The sequence below is a fragment of the Thermobia domestica genome, chromosome 6 (genome assembly GCF_964235325.1).
Source record: "Thermobia domestica chromosome 6, izTheDome1.hap1.1, whole genome shotgun sequence".
Lineage (NCBI taxonomy): Eukaryota > Metazoa > Arthropoda > Insecta > Zygentoma > Lepismatidae > Thermobia > Thermobia domestica.
Window position 1 is genome coordinate 167,524,039 of NC_137459.1, and position 19,082 is coordinate 167,543,120.

Sequence of the window (19,082 nt, forward strand, 5' to 3'; positions counted from 1 at the left end):
TTACATTTTTATGCTGATACCTGTTGTTTCCATAAATAGCATAGATGAGAATTTTAATTTAATCAACACACAAGCTTCTTGTAACTTAAACTGTTCGTGATGTTGGTTTGCGTAGTTTTAAACAAGTAAGCCTGATATGGTGGACAAATTTTATGTGCACTGGTTTTCTGGATGTATTCTCGTTTCCTCCTACTTTCTTCATTGCATCACTTCATTATCATTGCCTTCTCCTTTAGCCTTGAAACATAATCATGCGACGTTACACACACACACACACACACACATATATATATATTCACACACACATACACACACAAACTTAAATGTATATATATTAGTTTCATTTTGATTAAAGGAAAATATGTTTGTACATTGTATTTTTTATTTGTCAAATAATAAACTAAGTCTATACATGAGCACAATTTTTATAACAACTTAGATAAGACAATGAGGATACATGAACCCTCTGAATATGCCTACAAAGTACTATGATAGATGTATGCATTCGTTGGAAAATAGTCTGTGACGACTCCCAATGGACAAGATAAACAACAGCTATGTTCGAGATCCTCCCAGAAGTTTTTCATTTGCTATAAATGTGTCTATGCCTTCATCTCCCTGGAAACAAAGAGATTGTGTAATTAATGACAATAGAAATAAAAATAAAATGAAATACTTATAAATCTTATTCGTGTATGGCGATATCTCGAATAATATTAGTGTTGCTACGTTCTAATTTGAATTAGTATCAATTGAAATACGATAATATAGACTCTGGTAAAGACAGTAAAGAGAATTACGCAATATTTCTTCAATTAATATTGAAACCAGAAGTTGTAGTAGATCTACCATTTAGTGTTTCAGCAGAGTGATTAGAGTGGAAATGGAATATATTCTAGGGACGCTTAATCGATTAAAAAATATACAATGTGAGATTACTGTCTATGCTCTATAGTGATCAACGTTAACCGGAAATGGTTTATTTCTAGCACTACAAGTAGGTGGATCACATCCATTAACGAACTCCTCCGAGATAATTATCTAGCTGTTGATTGCAGAAAACAATTTTAAAATTATCTTTTGTTGAAGAGTTATTGAGCGGTGTAACGGACGTACTAAGCCAGAGGTGTTTACCCTTGCGAGGATGGCCCTCTCGAGGGCATCCTCACCCTCAAATTCTCTCTCAACCATAATGACGTGAGGGCGATGACAAGCTTGGACAGCGAGGGCGAGGGCCAACTGTCACTGTCAGGGCTAGAGCGAGGACAAATTCCCAACACGAAGGCGAGAGCGATGGTCAACTCTCTTCGAAGGTGAGGGCGAGGGCCAATTCACTGTGAGAATGAAGGTGAGTGAGGTCGGAGTAAAATGAACACCTATGGTACTAACATTACAATATTATATATATCCCACTTGCGTGATCCTAATAAACATCAAATGAATGACTCGTCTATGGCGATCTTTATAATAATAGTAGGGTTGTCACGTTCTGGAAGGATTAATATCAATTGAAATAAGATTATAAAAATAAGGAAATTGAAAGGTAACCAAAAACATTTCGATCTGTTTCATCTATGCAAGACAAGGAAACAATAAACCTGAAAATTAGTCATTTCTGCTTATGTGTGACGAAAAAAAAAAAAAAGAAAGAAAGAAAGAAACAATGAATCACACCACAAATTCTAAGTTATATAAAATTTCACCGTTATTCGATTTCTACTTTTTTAGCAATTGTTAAACAAATTACTAGAATGCTTTGAGAACAGTAGCGTAACTAAGAATGCATGCCCCCCTCCAACCGCGAAAATGTCAAAAGGGCTCTTCCTGTTTCTACGTTCATGGCACACGTACAATTTATACAGTAGTAGAGATATTTTTCCATCTATTTAATAGTCAGACACTACTTGCTAATATACAAAAATTGCACATTATTATTATTATTATTATTATTATTAAGCAATTCCATGGGACTAAAAAGCTTCTTAAAAGAAATAATTTCTAGGAATTAGGAATTAGATTTCTGGGCTGTCGGCATCTAAGGCCACGTTAGCCCATCCCGTATAAAGGATGACGTCCCTCAACGAGCCCACTGTATGATGAAAGGGAAGGAAGAAAGGATTGGGAAAGGAAGGAAGCAGCCTGGGACCATTATATTAGGTACCTCCATCCCGGCATTTGAATGGTATGAATGAACGAAACCCAAGAAAGACTTCACTCAAGATGGCAGGTCTGAAAAAGCTATTACACTCTTTCGGCCGAGTGTCCCCACCAGGAGTCGAACCTGGGATCGCTCACCTCAAAGGCAAGAGCAGAAATAATTTTTTTCCTAACGTTCACATTACAACTAACATATGAAAACTCGTCAAAACTTGTGGAACTTGCTCACATATTTCTAAACCGGCGTATTTTTTTTTTTTTTTGTTGTTTTCGGAGAGTAATTCGCTGACTACTTTCTCAATATCAACGTGGTGCCATTCTTCGCTTTCAGTGCTCAGGATTGGCAAAGGGCTAAACCAGTGCCGTAACTTTTGCGGGGGAATGGGGAAACTGCCCCCCCCCCCAATGAAGCTTCCAGTTGTTTGATAGGATTCATTTGAGTTAAAACTTTGTTGCTTTGTATGATGTGATATGAACAGGAACTTATAAATAAAGCTTGGAATAGGTTTACCACATAACAGGAAAAAAAAAAAATGAAACGAAAATGTGTTCCGAGCCTCATTCAGTAAAATGTGTCCTATTAGAGCCCCAGACAAAATATATATTTAGTAAGACTTTCAACATATTGTCTCATTTAGTTAACTTGTGAAGCACCGTACTATTTTCAAAAGCATTGCAAATAGTTTAAGATGTTTCTGCTGCCCCACTATCTGAACGAAATACATTCCTTTAAGATGTAGCATATATGTAATCTGGATCTTACTTTAGTAAACCATCAACTGGCGCCCCAAGAAGTATCGAACACGTTTAGTAAGGATTTCACTTCGAATGCCATCATTATTCTAGGGGGCCTCAACTTGACATATTTTAGGAGGTCTAATTAATGTTTGGTCTTCCAAGAAAAAGCCCAAGTTACGGGGCTGAGCTCAATTTCGTCTTCGACCTTGTTCTACGAATATAAAGTTTGATGGCTTTTAATGTACCGGTACTGAATGATCGCTCAGGATTGGCTTCGTCAGAGGCACAGTGAGATACAGTTGCAAAGAAGTACACAAATCCAGAACACTACTAACATAGGAAGTTATCTACGACTAAATAATTGGCTAATTAATTCCAAGTTAAAATTTCACTAAATTGTTTCTTCACTACTCATCGGAAACTTGTTAGTTGTTGCAACAAAAGGCGATACATTTTCCGAGCAGAATTCACTAAATCTATTATAGCTGGTTCCGTGATTTATTTTTCCTCTAAGTAGAGTACTCTTGCAGTAATATGAAACCTGCAAAGTGCTTTTGAATGGAGTTGAATTTCAGTTTAGCGTCCCTTTCAGCAGCGAGGCTATGTGAGACGTGGACCTACTGATTAACGTGGAATCCGAACCACATGAGCTCCCGCCGGGAATCGAACCCAGGTCTCCCGCGCCAAGAGCGCGTACGCTAACCGCTTAGCCACGGAGGAACACTGCAAAGTGCTTTTAACATCCAAACATTATAAAGTTATACTCCGAAACTTAAATACCGGGAGCCTGTTAGTTACGCCACTGCTTGAGAATACAGATTCTTTATTCATAGAAAGGAAACTTAATGACTACATATCAGGGTTGGCTGGTTTAAACCAATGTTTAAAGCAGCTGTTTTTTTTTTCAAAAAAACCAACTGGTTTAAACCAAATAACGAAAATGTTCGTAAAAGTGTAAGTGTTTGTAAAATCTTGATGAGCACACATTTGTGGGTTATCACGTTTCACTCCCGTATATTATTCGTATTATATTCAGACCTAAATTCCCCATTCATTACTCAAAAAGATTATACTACAAAAGCAACTTTTTTTTATGTAAGTTTATAAATGTTTGTTTTGTGATTATTTTTTTTGTAGTTATTATTGTTATGTAATTGCAATCAAAGAAACATTCTAAAAATTGTTTTGTTTACTATTGATAAAATACATCGAAATGCCGTACTTTGTGTGTGTGGGGGGGGGGGGGGAAGGAGGGTCATACAGACCTTACGAGAGGCATTTAGTGAAATGAGAAGTATCTTCGATATCTATTTATGTATAAATGAGTCTGAGCCAAAGTGGACTCAAATAATTCGTATCTTTGTGATATGCAAATTAAGTCGTTGTATTTCTTTAATTTGGACCAATAAAAGTCGTTGTTAACTAACTTGAATTAAATTAGTTCGTCTGTACTCCGTAGTACTTTGAAATTGTCCATATGTAATTCAGTATAATGGTTTCACTTGTGCACTGTTTATCTTTTTGTCCTTCTGAAATGACTCTTGAGAGCTATATTAAGAAGCATGTAAAGATCAGTACAACGTATTTTTATCAGGATTCCTTCGTGAGTGAGTCGGCAGACGTATCGCATTTGTGGCCAATTAGTCCTGGTTCCGAGTTCAAATGGAGGACAATTTTTCTCGGATGTAACTCGAGAAGCAGTTTTTATTCCGCTTTAAGCTTATGTGACCCCTTCCAGCATAACCCGGCTGTTGCATAATAACATCAAGGCGAAACAAACTTATTTCTGTCCATATATGATATGAATATATAGAGCAAATTATTTAAACCAAATAAACCTGGTTTTAAACCAAAAAACCCGTTTTTTTTTTTGTTTTTTCAATAAAAGCCATGGTTTTTGCCAACCCTGCTACATATACAGATGACGTTAGAACCATCCATTAGTATGCAAATCAAATTATTTATAAAACCATCCTTCTATTTAGATATTTCCAAAACGTATAACCTGGAAAGTAAATGTATTAACTCTGTAAAGATGTGTAATTTTGAGTTCATGTACGTTTATTTAAAAGGTATTACGTGTTTCAAAATACTGACTTATTTTTACTTTTCAAAGTAAAGCATATAAAAGCTACTATTTGCCGCGATTGTATTATAACAATAAAACAATGTTTGTGAATAGACACTATAAAAAGATAATGTAAAGAAAGAAAGAAAAAAAACAAATGGGTGCTTTGCCAGAAGTAGGGTTGTGTTGATGACAAATAAGACTCTTGTGTACATATTTATACATGCAACCTGAAATATGATAAATATACACGAAAACTTGATCTTACTTACCAAGAACTTTCTCTAGCGAAACCTTAAAGAAAATTATCACTGCCAAACAGATGACATTGAAAACAGACTCTGTCGCGCCGAACAAATTTTTAAATTCGGCATCCATCTGAAATATAAAGATTTAATTGTCATACAAATATATTCTATTAAATAATATATTTTACCTTTTTCTAGTCATGAAGTTCCAAAGTAGTTCATTGTCATAATGTTTTACTGCAATGTTAGAAATGCGCATACATGAATAATGTGAAGTAGCAATTAGTCTCTTGTTAACGAACATCACTACTTAAATTGTTCTTTGTTATTCAGAAATAAACCAATACAATTGCAATAGTTTGTGTGTGCTGCAAGTAGCATAATTTGCACCCATTGTTAGCTAGTGGGGTGCACGGTGGCTCAGTGGGGAGCGCTTACCTCAGGTGCATGGTTTCCTTGGTACGATTTTCACCCAAGCAAGCTTGTGATAAACAACATTGTGTTCGTGGATTTTGTCGAGGTACTCCCGTTTCCTCCCACTTTCTCATTCTTCCATCATCATTCACTCGCTTTAATCATCGTCTCCCTTACCCTAAAGGCATAGTCATGGGATGTTAAACTGAAAGATTTCACTATATTTCATTTTGTTGGCTGTGTGTATACTTTTGCAAAAAAAAAAAAAAAAAAGGAAATGAATAAAACAAATGTGGTTGGTAGCAGAAGCGTCATTTCAGATTTTGCTTGTGGGAGGGCAAGACCCCTTGATATAAGAAAATTTTGCGTTTTTCACTGACTACTATTCTACTCAAAAAATCTATATAAATCTCAATCTCAGGGGGTGCAATTACCCCTCCCTGCCCCCTAAATGACGCCACTGGTGGTAGTTCCCTTAATATAGCTAAATTAAAATTATTACATAACTTCTGTCATAAGTATTGGACACTCAACAAACAACGGAAAATTTGATAAAGTGAAAAGTTTGTGTCACTCGAGGGAAATTTTCTTAAAGAAACCTACGAACAGTGCCACCAGGTTCGTCCTCCACTGACTCGGTTAGATAGCATTCATGCTTTTATTGCCACCTAGCACAAGTTTGTTCGTGTTTATGCCATACGTCCACACTGTATTTACATCGAGCCCTTCTGAAGTTAATCTGTATGTAGTACTGGAGCTTGTTATTTAGTTCTGCTAAAAAAAAAAAAAAAAAAAAAAAAAAAAAAAAAAAAAAAAAACTTTAACCCAACCTGAGAATGTAAGAAATGTGTCAAAACTGATAAAACAGTCTGCTCGAGTAATGCCTGTGTTTTTTTTTTTTTTTTTTTTTTACATTGTAGCTTTTATGCAACAGATACGGAATCCGTATTTATATGGCAATCGTAAAGGAATTGCAATTTTTCAACTAATACTTCTGGTGGTCCCTTGAAACTTTATCTGTGCAAGTGAGCAGGCCGGTAGCCAGCCCAAAAATGTAGGGGGATCCAACCATATTATAGTTCATTTGCAAGACTACCGTGAACATTTTAGGCAGGCAGTAAAAATTTAGGAGCCCGACCCCCCGCGTGGATACGGGCCTGCAAGTGAGGGCAAGGTTCTAGATTACTGGCCCCCCTTCCCATTGAGCAATAATAAAGACAGAAACAACGTGCCCTGCGGGGCTCTAAACCGCCTTCACTCGCTAACGCTCGCTCGGCGATACTGTGTAGATTAAATGTATAAACTTTAGTAGAGAAAGAAACCAACCCAGCTACTAACCTACATGGGGGACCAGTAATCTAGAACCTTCCCGCAAGGGAGTTTTTTCATGTCACCCGCCACAAATCTTTTAGGGGACAATAAGAAGGAAATTATTAAAAGAATTGTATTTTAACAACAGTTATTTAGAGTGCAGCGCCAAAAGTAAACCTGCACGCCCCAATTCACCACAAAAAAAAAGAAAAAAAAAGAAGTAAACCATTTACTGAATATATTGGAAAGTCGCATATCATTAACACAACAACTTTGTCTAAGATATAGAATGCCCAGAAGCATAGAGTGAGGCTTCCGGGCATTCTATCTGGGAACCAGTACCTAGAAGCATTACTCATGATTTTCGAAGGAAAATAATGGATTGTCGTGATTAACCGTCAATCGATTACAATGATCGCACACAAGCAATGTTGCATTCACACTTAAAACTTCACGTTGCTAGCAGTACTTACCTGCGAAATCCTCTATGATTTGTAAACAAACAAGTCGTCCATGTTAACTTTCTCTTTATCCATCCGCTAAGTAGTTCCTCCATCAGCCAGAATGAGAACATATAGTTCAGGATTATAAAGGACTTTTGTGCTCTTATGTTAGCTTGTTCGTACTTGTTTTCCATAATCTTCCATTTGCAAATTGTCTTTTATATCTCACGATATTCCATGATATATCTATATCATAAAACAATATTTTTTAAGACTACATTATTACTCGTTTTTGAGAACCAGTCTCTGACTCAAATATGCTACTAAATTTCCTCATTCTCATTTTTTGAGTTATTTTCTCCTCAAAATTGAGACTAATTTACTCAATTTTTTTTGAGTAGTAAAATGTATTCATTTTTGAATAAATCATTTTTAACAGTGCATATTTTAAACTGTTCAAAATGTTTAAAACATGTTTTTTTTTTTTCGTGTGTGTTTTAAAACATGTTTAAAATATTTTCAACATCCTTTTCATGTTTTAAACACATGTTTTGTTCTTTTCCAACCCTGATTATTATTATTAGTTGCAGTAGTATAAAGGTAACCAAGAAGGTTCTTACGCTTTTGATGGAGGTATGTGTTCAATTGATCCTCACACCGTGAGCTTAATGCGAACGGAGATAAGGCGAAGGTTAGTTGTTGGTGTGGATATATCAAAGATACTACCTGGTTGTGGCAGTCCAGTTGCACCGTAAGCTTCCGTAAGGACAGAGTGAACACGGGACCTCCACAGAGCGTCATAAGAGCAAGTATGTTCTGGGAGTTCAAACTCAGTCAAACGCCACTGCAGCGGGACGAAAGATGTGCCAGGCCTTTGGTGAGGGTGTCGTGACTACGCGGACAGTGCATCGGTGGTTTAACAAGTTTCCGGACGTAACGAAACACTTGAAGACGCGACGAACACATGTAGAAAATTAAGATCTTCAGGCAGCAATTGAGGCGAACAGTGGGCAGACATGTGAGGAACTGGGACTACAATTCAGTGTGAGCGGAGAAACCATTTGGTGGCACCTCCATCAAACTTGGAAGCATTACAATTTGGGTCGATAATTCCAACATGATTTGGCTCCGAGCCAGAAGACAACGCGAGCAGATACATGTGTTTCTTTGCTGTTTATTACGAGGAAACAGCCATTTCTGGGCAGGTTTGACATGTGATGAGAAGTGGGTCCTGTACGAAGCTCCACGGCGCCGTCATCATTGGTTAGCATTCCATGAACCGGTTCCAAAGCAGCCAAAACCAGCACTGCACAAGAAGGAGGTCCTCTTGTGTGTTTGGTGGACTGCTCGCGGCATCGTGAATCGAGGACTGCTACCAGCTCATCAGAACATCAATACAACTGTGTACTGTTAGCAGTTAAACAGTGTACAAGAAAAACTCAAAACTCTGGACCCAACACTTCTGAATCGCCAAAGAGTCCTCCTGCTACAGGACAACGCTAAGCCCCGCGTGGCTAGGATAATGGACGGGACACAATTTTACGCCTTGTATGGGAAACAGTATTGCATCCGCCATACTCTCCAGATATTTCACCGTCCGGTCATCACCTGTCCCATTCCTTGGGCAATCACCTTAGAGGACGCGAGTTCAAATCCCTACTAGAGGTGCAAAATACATCTTGTACCTTCTTCAATTCAGGGCCCACCAATTTCTACCGCGATAGAATCCATGACCTTCCAGAACGTTGACAGGTCTTCGGTGCTGCTGGAGACTTTTTTGATCTTCCATGTACGTCTTAGGTGATATATCGATGTTCGAAGATGGTGGGTGTAAAAGCGACAGAACTTTCTTGGTTACGTTTATAGTAGTTGTGGTGTGGTAGTAGTGATGGTGATATGGGGCACTGCTACTTATCCCAAAAGAAACGTTTGGCTATGAGCTGATTAAAATATTAACTCTGCACACATTATTCAATTTTGTAAGAAAAATATTAATTTAACGTTTTTAAGATATTAATCAGCTTACAAAATAAATTTCCAGCTAGCATATACTAAATTAATTCAAGTCGCTGATTAATAAATTAATCAAAATCCCAGTTTATGTCAAGTTTGCATTCTCTTAATTCTTTTCGAAGTCAAAACGACAGCATTTACAACTATTACGAACGAAAATGAGTGTTGTCATGGCAGAAATGTCTTAGTATTAATTGTTAAAAGGAAACGTTTTATTATTGTTATTGCTTAGTTAAATGATTCGCCGACTAGACTTCTTCCTTTGTGTTTGTATTTTCAGCAATAAAAAAATGGACATAGCGAAATTAAAATATCAACCATACAGTTTGCTATGCCAATATAATAACTGTCTATTGCTTGAGGGATATAATAAATTAGCAACGGTAGTTTAGTGGTAAAGCTGGTGTCTTAAACAAAAACTCGAAATTGAATTCTACCTCAGATTTATTTTACATTAAATAATACTCTATGTATCTGATTCATGTTTGTTGATAATTTCGTAATAGACATTTAACTATTCGATATTTTTTGTTCTGACGAATATTTTCAGACACAAACAATATATCGTCAGTAACACTCGTTACAATCACAATAACGCATCATCGGCATACAGTTTAATTTATCATTATCGGTAGTTATAAATGTGTTTCTGCCAGGCCTTCTCACATGATTTTTAATTCAGGATGTTGATTGAAATCTAGAGATAGTACCCTCGGCTTAACCTTATTGTTGCCAGAAATATTGAAGATGTATTATTATTATTATTATTATTATTATTATTATTATTATTATTATTATTATTATTATTATTATTATTATTATTATTATTACAGTTGTCAACCTTTAATCCGGCACATTCAGGACAAGAGTCGAGCCGAAATATCGAATGTTAATATAGCTTTAACGGGAATACCAAATATATTTCATGTATTTATGCACATTCTGAATCTGTGCAGACGATACAGATATCCTACTATATAAAGTACTTCGCCATTTCTAATATATATATATATATATATATATATATATATATATATATATATATATATATATATATATATATATATATATACTCGACAATCCAATATTGATACCAAACATTATGAACTTTATGTTTTCGCCTTTTTTGAGGTGATAAATTATCTCTCTCTCTCTCTTTTTTTTTACTGTGTACAGAGGGTTACATGCTTATCCTTAGTAGCTTGAAGAAGTCATGTTTGGCATCGAGAACGTTTTACAGGCCAGTGGAGTGTATGTACACAATTGTTATATTGTGCAAATGTGATACCGTATGTAGCAAGCTAGAAAATAGGAAACACTGTATTGAAATGAAAACTAACAATCACGATAAACACTAAAACAACTAAAAGCACGGACAGCACAGTAGGTAATTTGGTGGTTAAAGTCAACAAACGTTCAAATCAACCCAAAAATAAACGGAAACGGTTTGATCAGTGCCGGATTACAGAATGTGCCGAACCGTAGAATGCTGGATTAAAGAGTATCTACTGTATTATTATTATTATTATTATTATTATTATTATTATTATTATTATTATTATTATTATTATTATTATTATTAGCGTTGAAAGGAAGTATTTCGTCTTACCCAGATGATCAATGTAATGATTCCCTAGTTGGTTTTGTTGATTCTGAAATCGAAACTTTTAAAAAGTGCATACCTAATACAATTTACCTTAATTTCTCACCGAGCTCAGAAGTGTGTTCTAATGTTGATTTGATTTGATTCACGTTTCTTTACACAATATATTGACACTTTCAACATTACAATAAGAAATTAATATTTAGTGGGTACTGAGAGTGGAAGACAGAGTACAACAAACGCAATGTTGTTAAAACAAACATAAAACTTCACATGTGCCTTCACATACATAATAGATCAGTGGCAGAGCACTTATCTGCATTTCTTCCACTATATTAACGTGTGCTACAAATTTCTAACCGGAATGATTTAGTATCTTAGAAACTTTTTATATTTGGGGGCAGAGCGTAGCTCATCTGAAATTTGTAACACCGTGTATTTAGACAACTCGAGGATGAATTTAACAAATCGTCTTAGGATAAGAAATGAAATACTCAATTACTTTTGGATATTTTCGACATCACACCACAAGCTATTAGGATTCGAAATGGTCTTAACTATAGAAATCTACTACATCGTAATGGCACAGAAACTTAACCATTATGGTTATCTAACATCGCAAATAGATGTAGTACTCACAGGTTGTTCAGCTCAGTTCAACTCCAAACGATGTCCTTCCACTCTCCAATCTTAATTACAACTCCCGATTCTAGTCTTCGTCCTCAACCAGCACAACCCCTTTCCGGGATTCAGGTGCTTCCTGGTTGTGGCGAAGAGCTTAGCTCAGGTCTCTTTCTGCAATCTCTTACTTCCTTATTTCCGTATAGGAAAACTTCCTATAATTGTGGTGTGATGCCGACGTTATCTGTTTTTATTTTTTTTTTCTAAGCAGTATGACTATAACTTCCTTGTTTTATAATAAACAACATAAATTAGACAAACACATGTAAGGATTTTGGGTACTGTACATTACCCCTGTCTCGAAATTTTGAGCACGATTCTATGTGCCAAAAAGGAAAAAAAAAGATTACTGTCCACCTGTATAAACATAAAAAGTAAATAATAATTAAGTTCGTCCATTATCTTCGAACACTCTGTATATATAAAGTTTTCTTTTTACTTGTATGTATGTATATATATTCCACCACCAGCATTGTCCGTCACCAATAATATGAATATATGTTGTTTGTATCACATGAGTATTCTGCTGACAAGGTAATATTACAATAAATGTAGGTTAATGTCACTGTATCCTGTCTGTAAGAAAGAAAAAAAAAACACGTCACAAAACACTTTGCACTCTGAATGAAACAAAACACTATGTTACTTGGAGGTATGTATTCTGTCATATGTATTTAATTGTCATTATCACTGAAGTCCTCACTTCGATAACTGGTAGTAGTATTTAATCCTTTGAAAGCATAGATTCCTCACGATCCTGTTGTTCGGCTCAGTCCACATGGTCCATTGTTGATATCTGACATTGAAGATAAGGCATCTATGGGAAACTGCTACTGTTGCTGTTCTTTTGTTGATGATGTTGATATGTTGTTGTGTAGGAGTGATTATTGAGTGTTTTTGTTTATGCGTGTAGTAAATACATTTATTTACAGATATTAAGACAAGCACAACTGTTAAGTCTGCACCATTACTTAGAAGTAGTGAAATGAGTCCCTTTTTAATGTTTTAATAACACGAAGTTAGAAGAAATCATTGACATACCATTAACATTAAGAATTATAGTAGGCGTAGAAGGCTTAATTGTTGGATATACATTTAATGTATCATCATAGAGGTGTATCGAAGAACAATCTGGGGTTACGTGTGAATCTGTTTTTGAAGAAACATATTTGACAGATCGAATATGTGAATTTGAAACGTTATTTGGGGTTAACTTAATTTTGAATAATTTGTATATTATAAATGACAAAATTATTAAAATGATTATTAAAATAGTAATTATAGGGATGACGAAAGTATATGATTGCATTGTGGAGCGTACCTAGAAAGGCAAAAGAAAAAAAAGATTCAGAAAATGAAGTTGTTACTTGGTTATTCTTCTTTGAAATATGCTTAGCATAATTTTAATAATAACCAAATATTTCTTTCTTTTTTTTTTAAATTAACTAGTTTCTTTGAAGGATGCTTTGCATACCTGTTGCTAGTTAATCTGCTGTGAAATAGACTCTACTTGAAAATTTGCTTCGCAAAATTTATATTCATAGCCTACTCACGTTTCAATAACAATATTGTATTTCATTGTTTATTTCTTTAATCATTTTCAGGCCTGTGAATATGATTACTTAGTTCAGTTACTATCTTATTCAGCTTGTACATTTTAATAACTAGAGCTACAATAAGAATTAGTAATAGAAATCCTACTAGTATAAAAATAATTCCAATGCTATAAGTAATATGAGTATCAAAGTGAGCCCATATTGGCATAGTAGAGTTCACTGTCAAATTCGATAGTTGAGAAGAAAGGTTCTGTAATTTATCCAAGTAAAATTGGTTTCCTACATCCCATTGTGAAAATGAAAGATTTATAGGTAACTCTATGTGATGATATGTAACTTCTACGGTATGTCTACTATCTAAGATTATTTGATTTGCAATCACTGAATCGAACGCATTGTAAGATAAGAAATAAGCTCTGTGTTGATCGTCTGAATAATTTGAATAAACCGGTGTTTGGACATTTCTAGAGACAACATGAACAGTTGTTAATGCTGAAAACAAAATACCTACTGGGGTGTATAGATAAATAAATTTGGAGTTCGTAGTATACTTTACTATATAATAACGACTAATTAAAAATAATATGAATAAATATTGAAAAAAATCTTTGAAGATTTTTTTTTATTAATGCAATCACTCTAAGTTTGTTGAATGTCTATAAATAGTAAATTCTCTAATTTCCTATATCGCGAAATAAGAAAGTTTTCGGCCTAACTAGCTTATCAAAGAAATAGAATAGTCCCAGGAAAGAAAAATAAGGGTATTGATTCCTTTGTGTTCGAAAAGGAAAACCGTAAGGCACTTACACTCACGGTGTCCGAAGAAGAGAGACTGTTATCGCGCAGTCTATTCGCACTTGCTGAGTGAACAAAAGAAATCAATACGAAAGGCTTTCACCAGAGTGACCTAATATCCCTATTCTAGACTAACATATGATCCTCTTCTTTTCCAATGTACCATCTCGATATTCGTCCAGTGGTTCTTGATTTCGCTTCTATTGGTGGTCATCTTTCGTTGATTGAAGATCTGGTTGACTCTCAAAGTTTCGGCGTAGGAACATCTTAAGTTGATAGTAGAAACTTGTTTCTTCTTTGGGCGTCGTCTGTGTCCACCGGCGTCTATGGGTGTCATCTAGCGTCTTCGCTTGTCCTTTGGTGCTGATCACATCATTCATCATGTTTCTTAGTTGTAGATGTTGAATTGTTTCCATAGATGCAAATCTTGGAGAATTTTCTTCGTCCCATGTGTTGTGGAGCAAATTGCCTACTTTCCAGGCTAATGGATGTTTATGTCTCTGCGTCTTCTTCTCTTACTGATGAAATCTTCTTTAAAGATCTGATGTCCACTTCATCACGTTTGGCGTTATTCTTCTTATTTTGATATTCTACGACGATTTTGTTCGCACTGTTAGTGAAACCTACAACTGTAGCTTTCTTGTTATATTTTTGACTGAACACTTCTGGGATCCCTTTCTTTTTCTGATGGTCCTTCACTAAGACAACATCCCCAATCTGGAATTCTGCTTGTTTGTTTTCTTGAAGAAACTTCTCAAGTTGCTTTTGATAATTCTTGATCATATTTTGATAAGCCTCTTCTCTTATCGTTTTCAAAACTTCAATGCGGTCTGCATTTTCGATGTTTTGCACTGGAGTCTGAAATTCATTTTCCAACAATGACCTTGGCTGATAACCATGTAGCAAAAAGAAATTGCTAAATTTTGTTGTCACGTTTGTAACATTATTTAACGAAAAGGTGAGTGCTGGTAAAAATAAGTCCCATGTGTGTCCTTTAGACGATACATAGTGTCGTAACGCTTGCTGAATAGTGTCTGCTGTTTTCTCCACCAAACCTAAAGATTCGTGCTGATTGACAGCTATGAAATTCAATGTGGTTCCCAACCTTTCTGAAAGTTCGGCCATTATTTTACTGCGGTGTCCGGGAAGTCTGTCCAAAAAAATTTTCTCTGGCAAACCATACTTGAGAAATACTTTCCGATATAACGAGTCAGCAATTGATTCTGCTGTTAAGTCTATTAAAGCATCTGTTACAATATACCTAGTACAAAGATCACATGTGATGAGAATGTATTTGTTATGCTTTTCAGACATTGGGAAAGGGCCTACCTGATCGATTTGGATAGTAGAAAAAGGCTGTGATTGAGCATATGTCTGTGGTAACATTTTTGGAGGTTTAGTGACTCTCTTATTTAATAAACAGGATGGGCAACTTCTAACCTTGTTTCTAATGAACGTTTTCATGTGTGGAAAATAAATTCTATGCAATGCATAGTTATATGTTCTCGTTTGACCTTGATGAGCAGAGGTTAATGGCGACTTATGAATCATATCAAACACTTTGTTTTGTAACTTAAAGGGAATACATAGTAAACGTTTGGCTACGTTCGCAAACTTATGTATTCGGTAAAGTTTTCCATCTACTAATTCATAGCATTTCGACATTCGTACTGCATTGGTGTTAGATGAAACTTCACCCGTTTCTAAATATTTATAAATATCTCCAAAGAATGTGTCCTCTCTTTGATAGCGGCCTATATCCTGTGGCTCTGTGAAATTCACTAAACATTTGTCTTGATCGATATTTTCTACTGAAAGATCTCCCGGCTCTACGGGAAGTAGTGTGTAACGGCTAAGTCCGTCAGCTATATTGAGCTCACTTTTTACATGTATTGGCGTGAATTGATAATCTGATATATAAAAATACCATTTCAAAAGTTTTGGTGGCAAATTCTTACTGGTCTTCAGAAATGTTAGAGCTCCTGAATCTGTCTTCAGATAAAAATGTCTTCCAAGCAGGAAGTAACGAAATGCTCAAAATGAAGCTATAATTGCTAGAAGTTCAATTTCTAAAACACTCAATTTTTTCTCTGATTCTGTTAACAAACGAGAGTAGTATGAGATAACATACCATTCACCTGAATTTTCATCATCTGTCTGCAGCAAAATTGAAGAAATTGCTGTCCTTGACCCGTCAGTATACAAGCACAAGGGTTTGTTTTGATCGTATGGTGCAAGAGCGGGGGCTGCTAGCAATTTCTGTTTCAAAAGTTCAAAGATTTCTTGATGTTGAGCGGTCCATTCAAACCTTTCTCGTTTACGAACGAGCTTTTGAAGCGGTTCCGTGATTTCTGCATAATTGGGCAGAAATTTCCGAATATAATTACAAAGCCCTAAGTAGGATCGTAATTGTTTCGTATTTTTAGGTGGAGGATAAGTTTCAATAGTTTTCAAAATTCTGTCTGAAACTTCAAACCCAAATTTTGAAATTTTGTGTCCCAACGCTATGATTGATTTCATGAGAAACTGTGATTTCTCTACCGACACTCTTAAACCATAGATTCTCAGTCTATGCAACAGTTGTTCTAGAACTTCTACAAATTTCTCTTCAGAATTTGAAAATAGAAATAGATCATCCACATATAAGGCTATATTGTCGGGCTGTAAATTAGCTAGTACAACTGACAGGAACGTATTAAAATAAAAAGGCGAATTTACATAACCTTGTGGCATACGAAGGTATTCGAATTTTCCAAGATTTGGAATGCTAAATGATGTAAATTTCCTTGATTGAGGCTCTAATTCTAATGTGAAAAAGGCATTAGAGATATCCAAGTATCCGTAGTACAAGTGTCCTGACATAGTTGACAGTATTTCACTGACAGGAGGTAAACTAACACTATGATATAAAACTCGTGAATTCAATTCTCTCAGATCAATAATCTTGCGCAGTTTTCCTGACGGTTTCCTAAGAAACATAACCGGAGAATTATAAGGCGAATTGGATCTTTGTATCACCCGTTGTTCCAATAACGTATTTATAAATTGCGTAACTTCCGATTTCAGTGCATGTGGAATTGGAAATTGTTTGCGTGAAAACGGAATTTCTGTGTTAAGTTCAATTTTACATTGAAAATGTCTTGCTTTTCCGATCCTGTTAGGATTCCACGTAAACACATCAGCAAAGCGGTAGCAGAGGTCTATTACTTTTTCTCTATATTCAGGACTGGCATCTTGACCAATATTTAATTTAGAAATTTGGAATAACTGTTGTCCTTCCCGTAATAATTCCTCATCCACATAATTTTCATCTATTGATTGGCAACATTGATTTGACTCTTCAATTTGAACGTCTTCCGCTTTTCCGATTACAAAATTCTTATGAAGAACGACTTTTGTGACTAAACGGTTAATAATTTCAACTACAGGTTCGTTTTTATTTAAAATAGCTCGCGGTACTAAAATTCCTAGTTTCTCAATTATAGACATGTCTGGCTCTAAAATCACTTCTTGACCTGATTTCGAATTAATACATTTAAGTGGAACAATTATTCTTGTCCTTGGAGGAAGATACGTCCTCTTATGAATGACAAACTTTGGATCATATGCCTCTGTCAACAAACAAAATATTGGCTCTGAAACCTGATGACCCGTATTACTCTGTTGTTGTGTGTTACGAGGAGGCTTTCCATATCTAAACAAAGATAGCATCTTATTAAGGTAATCAACACGGGCGTTATGAAAAATAAAGAAGTCATTTCCTAAAAGAGCTTTCGGACCAAAATTTTCCACTATTCTAAACCTGTGATGAAAGGATCGACCGTTAATTAGAAATTTGATTATGGCTGTGTGTTTCAGCTCTATAGGTTCACATGAAACACCAACAACTTTCGTAATTTCCTGTGACAATTTAGTTTTAGGAGATAGCAATGATTTATCTAAAATAGATATTGTACTTGCCGTATCTGCAATTATTTTTAATGGTTTCTTTCTCAGTTGAATTGTAAATCTAACCATGTCCCCTTCAATTTCTAATGGAGTCTGTATCTCTTCTCCCTGAACATTCTTTTGTTTATATTGACGGTGTATACTAGTATTATTAATATCTATGGGTGGGCCCTTTTTCTTGTTATCTGTACATCCACCGTCTGCATGTACAGACGTTGTCAGTTTAAATTATGAGTTCCCTGTACCTGATTCATTTGGGAAGGGTTTTGTACAGGAACATAATATGTTGTACCATTACTTTGCATGTGATGTACACCCTGCATTTGATTAAAACTAGGTACTTGTTGTACATGAGGCACGTTAGTATGATGACAACAACACTGGTTGTTATGATAATTTGCGCGTCCTGATCTAAAATTACCGCGACCACCACGGCCTCGAAAATTGTTATTTTTCCCTCTAAAATTGTTGTATTGAGTATTGTTTCTACCCTGATTATTCTTAAAATTGCCTCTCTTACTACCTCGAAAATTATTTCTGTTATTCTGATGGGATTGAGAATTATTTTGCGCACAGTTGGTGTTTAACTTTTGCGAATCTGAAGAACCGCCTTCGATTCTCAGCGACAATTTTTCTATTTCTTTCTGTAACTGGCTAATGGAAGATGTAACCTCGCTACTTTGAGATGATGATGAAGGTGTGTTTGTGTTCTGAGTTTCCGAGTGTTCTGCTCTGTGTTGTTGTTTCTCTACTAATTCACGAATTGCTTTCCTTTTATTTTTCCTGTGCCTATGTGACGTAATCTCGTCCTCGGACTCGGACGAAGAACTGTCAGTAACCGTAGATTCTGATTCAGAATCAGATGACGAACACCTACATTTCCCTTTTCTACACTTCTTCTTATACGCTTTCTTAATACGTGCATCTATTTCTCTCTTTTTCCTATTTCTAATTTTACATTCATTTGCTTCTAACGTATAGAGAGCCTGGATAAACGCATCTAAAGTGTCAAAAGACTCATAACCTAGGTGTTGAATATAGTACGGTTTCAACCCTGCTGTAATGATTGAAATGATCTGCTCTTCTGTCAAAGTCGGAGCATGTTTG

At 35.6% G+C, this 19,082-nt stretch overlaps 1 protein-coding gene and 1 long non-coding RNA gene across 2 annotated transcripts in view; one reads left to right on the top strand and one right to left on the bottom strand.

Annotated features, from left to right (window-relative positions):
* The window catches only part of LOC145688308 (excitatory amino acid transporter 3-like), an 885,785-nt gene that overhangs the window by 217,736 nt on the left and 648,967 nt on the right, over positions 1-19,082 (top strand). The window lies entirely within an intron of this gene.
* Positions 384-7,467, bottom strand: LOC145687733 (uncharacterized). The gene is made up of 3 exons (XR_014131728.1): positions 7,410-7,467; positions 5,236-5,341; positions 384-618 (listed from the first exon to the last, which is right to left on the bottom strand). It is a non-coding gene; the product is annotated as an uncharacterized LOC145687733 (long non-coding RNA).